Consider the following 10722-nt stretch of genomic DNA (forward strand, 5'->3'; position numbering starts at 1 on the left):
GAATTCATTAACTAACCCTTGATTTTGACTAGAAGCGAGCAGAGGTTAAAAAGTAAATGGTCGTTTCATGTTCTTGTTTAGCAGCGAGGTTGTTACCAATGTCATACCTGGCATATCACTCTTATTTTATTTTGGGGAAAGAACAAAGATGAAGTAGTTATCATTAGTAGGTTCTTTAATGACATGATTTCTTAGTTCATTAAGGATTAGGTTTCAAAATATATCTGATTTGTAGATTCATTGAAGAGAATGCTGATTCCTTGTACCTTGCATTCAATTCACTTTGGGGCTAAAGTAAGACTTTCCGTGTCTTTCTAGGTCTCCCAGCCTTTCTTTGTATTCCTGCACAGTGAATTTAATAAAGAAACTATCTTGAAGTAATAGTTCTGACAAGCCCTGGACATTCGTTTGGGAGAAGAGGACTGACCTTTTCCTGTTTTTAATAAAACCTCTGTGAATTTGGGCTTGGCTCTTCTGCAGTCCTGTGCAACTGTCTTTTTATTCCAGAGTTAAGGGTGGGATGAGCCCATTTATTTCCTCTGAATTGGAAGTGTGAATGCAGTCCTGGGCTCTTGCAAGGTTTGTAACACTCATGCCTATTACATTTGGTTCTTACACGCATTTAGCTACTTCGATTTATATTATCTTCCTTTTTTGTTGTTGTTAGATTTTGTTTTTTATTTGTGATTCAATACCCCATCCATTTCTAAAAGAACTGGGAAGGAGTGCTTTTGTGATATGGGGTTGAATTCTGCTCTGGTGATTGGCAGGCCATTTTATCCTAACTGTGACACTGGCAATTTTAAAAGCTTCGTTTTCGTCTTTGTCTTGAACAAGGAGCATTTTCCACCTTATTAACTCCTGAAAATCCCACTGGATGGATAATTTGGAATGGAAGAACTTAAGACCTTTTGGGGAAAAAAAGAACAAATCCACAAAATCTTTTATGATTATTTCTTATGGTCACTAAAAATATTTGGCATGCTAAGTAAAATAGCCTATCTATGGAAGTTAGATATTAAAATAGAATAATGGGTATAAAATAATAATTTCTAAGGGATATCTTCTCCACAGTCTCAAGAAGATACCTGTACATTTGTTTTGATTGTTTAGGCATACCCAGAGGTATTTATTCCCTTGTGTCTGTCTCTCTCTCTCTAGTGTTCAATGTGGTTTTGATTTTATAACTCAAAGTTGACTCTTTTCTCCTGAGTCCTAGCATATTCCCTGAGAAACAATAATTTAGATGCATAGAAAGGCAAAAATCTCTGGATAAAGTTAATTTAATATGTATGACACAGCAAGCAAGTTTCTATTAAATTCCAGTGAACAGGGTAAGTGTGACTTTACCCACAATAACGGCACTGGTCCAGCCCTCTGCAACCAGGTAAGACTACAGTTTTCTGGCCAGGGTTTATTTGGCACCATCTTTCTTTAGCTCGCTTAATTATACAAATATGAGAATCAAATAAATGATGGAGACATTAAGAAGTTCAGAGGAAAGGGGAAATCACTGGACTCATAAAAACCTGTAAGTGGATCTATATTATCTTCAAATTAAATATAACTAGGCAAAGACTTTTGTTGACCTTCACTCAGTCATCATTTCCTAGCATTCTTTTCCACTTCAGCCATGTGCTTTGCATCGCCTTCTCAGTGGGAGATTGGATGGCAGCGAGAAATTCATAGTCTTTTTTAAGAAAAATATTTTTATTCTAAATGAAACACAAATAGAGAAAACGACATGAGTCAAATGCATGTCCTGATGCTTTGTATATTTATATATTATAGATATATTGTATAAAATATATGTACATATATGTGTGTGTGTGTGCTGGATATGTATATTGTATATGTATTGTATACTAGCTGGGACAAGAAGTAGAATTTTGCCTCTCCAGAAACCCCTCCATGTGCCTCACCCAATCACAGACCTTTGTACCCCCGTAAGTAACCATTATCCATTATAATAGTCACCTCATTATATTTTTAGAAACACGTTTATTTCCCAGTGGGCACCCGCAAACGCTATGTTCAGTCTTGCCCATTAAAAAAAAAAAAATTGGTATACATTTAAGTCTTTTTTAATCTGTAAAGTTCCTTCTTAATCCCTTTCATTTCCTTATAATTTATCTGTTGAGGAACTTGGGCTGTGTGACCTATAGAGTTTCCCTGAGCCTGAGTTTTCCCAACTGCACACTCATAGTGCATTCAGACAAGCTCTTCAACCCCTGCCTGTCCTGCAAATTGGCAGTTAGCTCCAGAGACTGGATCAGACTCCGGTTTGATCCCTTTGGCTAGACTATTGGTGGTGGTTGGCAAGGCTACAATCATTATTGAAGCTCAAACTGTCCCACTCTAGCCAGTGGGGACCTCTACAAGTTGGATCTTGAGTCCTTTGGTCATTGCCTTAAAAGCCTTTGGTAACTTCCTTGTTATCTGGTCATACAAGATGTTCCAGGTTTATCTTGCACATTTCCTGCCCTAGATCTGGACTCACCCATTTCTGCAAGAAGCCCTAGTTTCTTTAGGTGAGAAATGTTACAGTCCGAGTGCTAGGGCTGCTCACTGCTGCTGGGTTGGTCATTGTTTCCTAACCTTTTGTAAAGGACAGGATTGGGAATCTATCTATCTATCTATCTATCTATCTATCTATCTATCTATCTATCTATCTATTGAAAACTCATAAAAATGATAGATATATTTTATAGTTTATTTTGCTACCTATTTTATGAACTTATGAGTTCATATTGATACTCCAATTCAAATTTGAGATTATAGAGTTTTATTTCACCTCTTCTGCATTACATTTATATATCCTTCCTTCCCCAAGAATGTTGATTCTTTTTTTAATATAAATTTATTTATTTATGTATTTATTTATTTATTTATGGTTGCGTTGGGTCTTCGTTGCTGCGTGTGGGCTTTCTCTAGTTGCGGCGAGCGGGGGCTACCCTTCGTTGCGGTGTGCGGGCTTCTCATTGCGGTGGCTTCTCTTGTTGCTTAGCATGGGCTCTAGGCGCATGGGCTTCAGTAGTTGTGGCACGTGGGTAGTTGTGGCTCATGGACTCTAGAGCGCAGGCTCAGTAGTTGTGGCGCGTGGGCTTAGTTGCTGCGTGGCATGTGGGATCGTCCTGGACCAGGGATCGAACCCGTGTCCCCTGCAATGGCAAGTGGATTCTTAACCACTGTGCCACCAGGGAAGTCCAAGAATGTCGATTCTTAAGGACACAGGGGAATAATAGAATTAGAGTATCACGTAATCATTCATTTGTTTTATCCTATATTATGTGCACAATAGTCTCAGGAGAACAATGCTAATACTAGGACCATTGTAGTTATTGAAAACATTAAAGCTTATTTTTGCATATAGTACCCCCATCCTTCCCTCATTTTTAAATAGTTGTGCTATATCTACATTGTCAGAGCATGTGGCCATTGGATACTCTGCCCTCTGCTTCCTAGCCTCCTTCCAGGCTGAATTCTACAGCTAACTACATATTTTAATATCCACCACTAGTCCCTATGTTGATGGCCTAATTGTTTTGATTGCCTGAAGCTCATTTTCTAGTATGTTCTTCCGAAAGGACTCATGGGAACAATATTTTTTCAGTTCTTGCTTATATCCATGCCGCTTTGTTTGAACCTTTTATACTTGCAAGTCAGTTTTGCTGGATATAAAATTCTTTTCTTTTGTTTAGTATATCAAATAGACAACTCTTTTTTTCTTCTGGCCTAAAGCATTGCTTTAGAAAACTCTGATGTTAAGTTAATTTTCTTTATATTATAAGTCATGTACTCTTTTTGCCTAAAAACCCAAAGGATTTTATTAGAACATGTCTTGGTATTGTTTTGGGGGTGGTCAGTGTTGGCAGGTACATGATATAATTTTTCAATGTAACGTCATGTTTTTTTATATTTCAGGAAATTTTCTTGAATTATAGTTATTAGTATTTGTTATATTTCCTTGCTTTGGTTTGTTCTTCAGAATCTCTTATTATCTTTATGTTCAGTTTTCTTTGCCTGTCTTTACTATTTGTCTCTCTTCAAACCCTTTCATCTCTTTTTTCTTTTTTAGCTTTCCTCCTTTTTACGTTTTATATTTATTAAGGGATTATCTGTTGTGTATATTTGTTTCTAGTTTAGTTGGCATTTATGAAATATTTTTTTCCCTTTTATTTCAATTCTTTTCTGAGTCCTGTCACCATATTTATGAGTTCTTTTAACCTGATTGTGGTGTTCTTTTGTATTTTATATCCTTTCTTTAAGCTTCTTTTGAACTGATAAGTTATAGTTTTGATCTGTTTTGTGAGAATGTCTTTCCAGCATGCTTTTGTTGTCTTTAGGGATTTTTTTTCTGCTCCTTATTCTTTTATGTTACTATAATAATTTTGTATGGGATTTGACCTTGATACTTTTCCATTGTTCATTTTTATGTGACATGAATTTTCCTGTCCTTTTAGAACGAGGTAGGGCTCAAGAAGTCTCACTACGCTCACAGAGCTTTCTCTTCTCTCTCTCTCTGTGTGTGTGTGTGTGTGTGTGTGTGTGTGTGTGTGTGTGTGTGTGTGTGTATGTGTGTATAGTGTTAGGGGTTAAAAAATATGGTAGATTGCTTTCTGGGATTCCCTGCTGTTTTCCCCTCCCCCACTTTGATCTAGACCTCTCTTTCTTGCAGATCTCTTATTCAATACTGCTCAAGTTTAATGTCACTTGTAGCAGTGTCTCATTGGTGGGGGCTTACTTGGAAAAGAGCCCTGGTGTCTTGACAACTCATGGGGACTACATTGCTCTATTCCTTTCAGTCCTAGGTAAAATGGGGTCCTTGCACTTGGGTGTTGAAAAGTATAAAACCCCTCCCAATTATAGCTATTGTTCCAAATTGGCCCATTGAACTTTCCAGTGAGTACTGTTGGCTATTTGTAGAGTTCTTCTGTTTCAGGCCCATGAGATGCCCCGCCCATTACTTCCTTCTTCCTCTCATCCACATGCTGATTCCATGTAGGATTTGTGACTTCTTGGTGGTTTACCCCATCAACTTGTTTGGGATTCATGAGGAAATTATGTCTCCTAGTTTTGTTTTAAATATTGTCCATGAGTTTTAGGTTTTGTTGTCTAGTTCTATTTTTATAGCTTTCAAAGGATTGAAAAACTGTGTTGCCATTGCTGCCAACATCTTTCTGGAATTCTCTCCCCGGCTTAGTTAAAACAGTGCCCCATATGATTAGTGGCATGTATCTGAGAAACAACAGCCCAGGAAAAGGGATGTGGCCATCATACCCAGAAGGGTTTTCTTCTCTACAAGCTAACTTACCCCAATAGGGTGGAACCCATGAATGCAGTTTCAGTGGCACCATGTTCTAGGAAACTTAGCTAGTCAGCCCAGAAGTGTAAAAAAAAAGTCTTGCATAATTTTGGTTTTGTTTTGGTCTACATTCAGCTTTTCTTTCCTTCATGAAACATGAGTTTCTATTTATACCTGGACTTCTTCCAAAAATAAACATGGTGACTTATAAGCACAATAACAAAAGATAAAATATAATAGTATCTGGTTGAGTGTATTAGTTAAAGTAAACTAACTACTGAAACATACACTCTAAACATCTTGATGTCTTAAAATATTTCTCACTTACATCACCATCTAACTTGGATTGGAGGCTGGTGTGAGTTGGATGCTCAGCTCCACATAGTTATTCAGGGACCCAGGACCATCTTCAAGGGCCTCAGAGTCTGAAGCCCTGGAAGAGAGAGAATATAGAATATCTCAAGGGAGGATTTTAGGGATCAGGGATGTCATACATCATTTCTGCCCACATATCCCTGGGCAGAGTTTATTCATGTAGACCTATATGACGGCAAGGGAAGCTGGGAAAAGCAGTGTAACCATGTGTCCAGGAAGAAAAAGAAATGGGGTTTTGTGAGCCCAGGATCTGCCGTGGTGAGGAAATGGGGAAAGAGAAGAATAAGGAATAATTTTTCAGGGTAGAGAGAGCCTTTCAGCCAGAAAACAATTGTATAAAGACCTGGATATAGGGAAGAGTAGGTTGGGTTGGGAAAACTGAAAGAATTCTGGTATGCTTGGAGCATCAGATGAAGTCAGAAAAGGAGGCTATGCTGGCTTCCTAAGAAGGGCTTGCATATTGCCTAAGGATTCCAGACCTCATCCTGCACAAGAAACAGTGCTATTGGTGGTTTGTAAGCAAGGAAATGCCATAATCCAATTTGTGTTTTTGAAAGAGAATTCTGGCCCCCAACTATTACCAGACGTGTCTCTGAAATCGAAGAAGACACCAATTCTGAACCTTTCTTGATCATGCGCCTGGTGCTGTAAACCCAGGAAAAACTGAATTCACCTCTGCCTGTGCCCATCTAAATCATGCTTACTTGGTAGGCTTCCATTAACGTGCTACAGTCACAACCAGGGGCTGCAGTGAGTTCTATAAATTCAGCCTGGAAATGTAATTTCAGATCTCACTGGGCCTGTGTTGTTTCAGTGATATTATAATCAATGACGGTAGCTCCCTTTGAAGCTCATAAAGTGACCTCTTTTGACATTGATTTCTCATCTGTTTTTTTTCTCTGACCTTTCTTCACCTCCTATGTCTCTTGATTTGCTAAGGCATAGTATTTTATTGCTAGGCACCCTTATAATAACCACTGTAGCCATACATTTCACTTTGTTCAGATCATTACTACCTAAATAGACACCATTGTTGCAAGATCTAGTCCTGGAAACTGGTGTTTCAATGCTCTTAGAAGGAGACGGCTTTTCGTCCTTTAGGAGATACCAAAGTGAACTGTTGAGTCGTCTTCTTTGCTTAGACTGGAGTCTAGAAAGATTACCATGTGTATTTTGTCCTTTCTTGTGGGTAGAGCCCTGCCTTGAGAAAACCAGAGAAAATGATCATGAGTATATGGTATCAAACCTCACATGGACATTTCCAAGACATCACCATGTCTTGCTAGAAGCCCATAGGAGGTTAAATAGGAAGGTAAATAAAACATGCATCTTCCTTAGAGAGGTGTGTGGTTTGTCTAGCATTTCTGTTCCCCCCAGCGTGACCTTTAGAAGAGCATGTGATCAATAACCTATTGGATTGTCTCTAGTCTGGCTGTCAAGGTGCAGGAGGGGGAAATGGGGGGATTTCAAGGCAAGCACCTGAAATGGCTAACTGCAAACTTAGTAGAGAAATACGCATGTTTTTTCAGTAGTTTCCAGAAGGTTCCTAAGTACCTGATGTATGATGGGCTTTTTCATTTGGGGCATCTGCTATCTTTGCCAAGCTCAACATTCCAGGGAGGTTACTTTTTTTGTTGTTCAGAGTTCAAAACTGAACATGTCAGCAGCGAGTAGCCACCCAGCTTTGTAAGGAATGCCACAGCTGACAACTTCACAGCTGCCGAGGAATCGGCTGAGCCTTTCTTGTAAAGTACCACTGTACACAAGAGCCTTTGTGCCATTGGGACCCACCATGGAATTTCCAAATGCCCTTACTCCCCAAAAAATGTGCCAACCCCTCCTTACCATGTTGCCCAATGTCTGGTGCTAATAACCATGACTGTGGCACTTTGGTAGCTCTTGAAACAATCCAAAGGGACTCTTCTTCTGTACTATCAGAGTAAAAAAACAAAACCAAACCACCACTATATTTTAGCAACAAGACCATTAATGTATTGATCATGCCACTGAAATTGTTTGGAATAAAAGAAATGATTTGGGGAGCACAGTTTTGTTTTAATATTTATTCTCGAATAATGCTATAGAGGTCTAATGCCTAGAACAAGAATCACACATGCTATTTTACTATAGCATTTGAGAGTTTTTTGGGGCAACTATTTCAAGATACGTAATTTTGATATGATTAAGGAAGAATGAGGGAAGATGAAAGAAAAGTACCTCTTGATTTCTATGTTCATTTCCAGGGGGCCTATTTGTTTTCATGAGAACTCCTATAGTATGCAAGAACCATCTTAGTGATTAAGGATGATTAGTCCATGGACTCTGGCTGGAAGATACAAGATTCCTTAACCAACTGCCCTAGATTGCCTCTGAGAAACCATTTAAGGAATGCCCTGCTGTGGTTAACTATCCCATCAACGAGATTACGGTCCTCATTTCCCCCCACCCCAATGAGAAGGTAGAAACTGTTCTCTTTTAAAAGGACTTATTAGGTCATTCACTAGCACTTGCCTGGTAGTCTAGAAATGTATAGAAACATTCAGTCAGGTCAAGGGGAGCTTCTGGTTTGTTTGACGGACTCTTGGATATATTGTTAGAAATGTTATTAAACACCTGGTTCTAAACATCTAGATCTCTCTTAGATCATTTTAGAAAGATGGGGAGTGGGACTAAATACCATTCTAACATGAATGTAATATATGGTTATCACTCACGTTGTAACCAGGAATTCATTTGGAATAATTTACAGAGGGAGATTACTTTGATGTTGATGTGTTCAGTCACTATGAAATTTGCCTTGGCATCTGCTTCATGGTTGCCCTATGTGCCTTTGGTTATGTGCAGATCATTTTCTGTACCAAATCTTAAAGTCGATCTCTTTTGAATCACCCCCAATTCCTTCTGTGGCACTTCCTCAAAAGTGGCATAAGCGCTTTCTTCAGTTTCAAAATTCAATCTCAAAATCCAAGGTGTATTTCCATTTTACATCTTTAGTATGTCTTCCTGGACACCTCAAAATGATTCTAATGGGAAAGTTGATTCAAAAATGGTCTCATTGCTCTTGCCATTGTTATTTTTACAGAACTTTTGAGCACTTTATTAATGGGAAATAAGATTCCTGATGGATCCAGTTGCTTTTGCATAATACCTCTTGGCCATTTAAAAGCATAGTCGGTATGTAACCCAGCTATCTTGTCTCTCAGGGCAGCTCCTATCCCATATGGCTCTTTTCTCTCTCTCACCTCTTAATGCAGAAAATGGCACAGTGACTGTTCCAGAAACATAAGGATGGCCCAGGCCAGTGGGCATGCATTGACTCATAATCATTGCCCTTTTAATTTGAGGCTCTAGCAGATGGAAAATTATTTGGATGCTGCAGTAACCAACAAAAATAATGTTGGCATCCTCTCAGCTTTTGCCTGGAAAAGCCCAAGAAGCCTGTTTCTTATAATTAGAATGTGCGTGTGAACTTGAGATGTAGCAGAGTCAGCCATTGTAAGAATGAACTGATTGACCTTTTCGAAGTGACAAGTGAAGAATAAGCATAAGGTTGCCCGGAGCTTTCTTCAGGATAGTACCCAAAGGGAAACCCTTGTAGGTTCAAGCCAAGAATTATCAAATGGTGCAGTCTTTCCCACCCCTCCCCCCCCCCCCCCCCCCAATTATCCACTCCTTTCTCTCTTGTCTCAGAACCACCTAAAGACACAGAAGCTGCTGACTTCAGCTTCTTGGCCAGTGCATAGGTCTTAGATCCTGGATGTGAAATGATGAGGAAAAAAGTCTTTCACAAAACCTTTCTTCCAGAATTTCATTTATCCCTTTGTCAGCCTATGTGCACACCAGAAAAAAAAAATTTCTCTTTCTATCTTGAAGTCTGTTCTGCACTGCTTCTTTCCCACACCTGGCTATTTCTAACCTGATGGCCAACGCAGTGTTCCATAGCCTGAGCAGTCATTTTAAATGGCACTATTTTTACCCTTTGGAGCCCTAGAAAGATCTTCTAAAATCTGACACAGACACCCAAGTCCTAGTGACAACGGGAGTGAGCTATTGTTACCGACCCAGGTTCTTGGCCTCCTTAATCAATAGAAATTGATAAGAGGCCAGACAAGAAATCCAGACAAGACTTTACTGGGAACCCTGCTGCAGTAGCGGGCAGTGAGAACAAGTAACAGGTTTCCTTGCTAGCTCCCCGGGCGTGGGGGGCGATCTGGTTTCTTACATGGAGTAAGGGTAGGGGGTGTGTCCAGGGGTTGAGCCAGAAGGGTGGCTTAGGTGGTTTGCCCACCCCTTTGGTGGTATTGTGTGCAGGGGGCATGTGTAGTACCCTGCTTTTTCCCCCGGTAGCCTGTTTTTGCTCTTGGCTCTTCAGAAGTGGCAGTTGGGTTTTTGGTCTTTTTGTATCTTGTTGTCGGTAATTTGCCTCAACTTCGCATAGTTATTTTTAGTCCCTTACAGTTTCTTTGTATTTTGTCTCTCAAGGAGATGTTTGTCCAGGTGCAAGCACTGCAGCAAAGGGTCCCAGGTCCCAGCCTGTCTCACTGTGACTTTACCCAGACTTCTTGATTATTAGTTTAATGACTTATTTTGGTGGGAATCCCACCAGCTGTGACCATTTATTAACAAGCAAATTGAGGAAAAGACAGTCGCTAATAGAACAGAGGAGAAGATGTGACTAATTGATCTACATCTAGGTTTGGGCAGTGGATAACCTGGATCTCCTCCTTCTGCCCTTGAGATCCTGCTTTTCCAACCATCAGGTCATTCTGACACCAGTGGTTATTGGCGGTTGGCCTTTCCTCCATTGATCTGCAATCACCTGCCGCTCTGTGGAGCTTCTTTTGAACAGAAGGAGACCTGCCAAGCAGCCTCCAGATGAGGAATCATTCACATGAGAGTGTCTGGCCCCCCTCTGTTATTCAAAGTTGAGTGGTCACCAGATGACCTATGACCTCAGATGATAAAGTTGCCCAGGTTATGTGGTCTGTCCCATCTAATAGAAAATAATGTAGTTTTGCTGAAAAGGGCTATATTTGAGCCCA

Source organism: Eschrichtius robustus, chromosome 3, assembly GCF_028021215.1.
Source record: "Eschrichtius robustus isolate mEscRob2 chromosome 3, mEscRob2.pri, whole genome shotgun sequence".
Lineage (NCBI taxonomy): Eukaryota > Metazoa > Chordata > Mammalia > Artiodactyla > Eschrichtiidae > Eschrichtius > Eschrichtius robustus.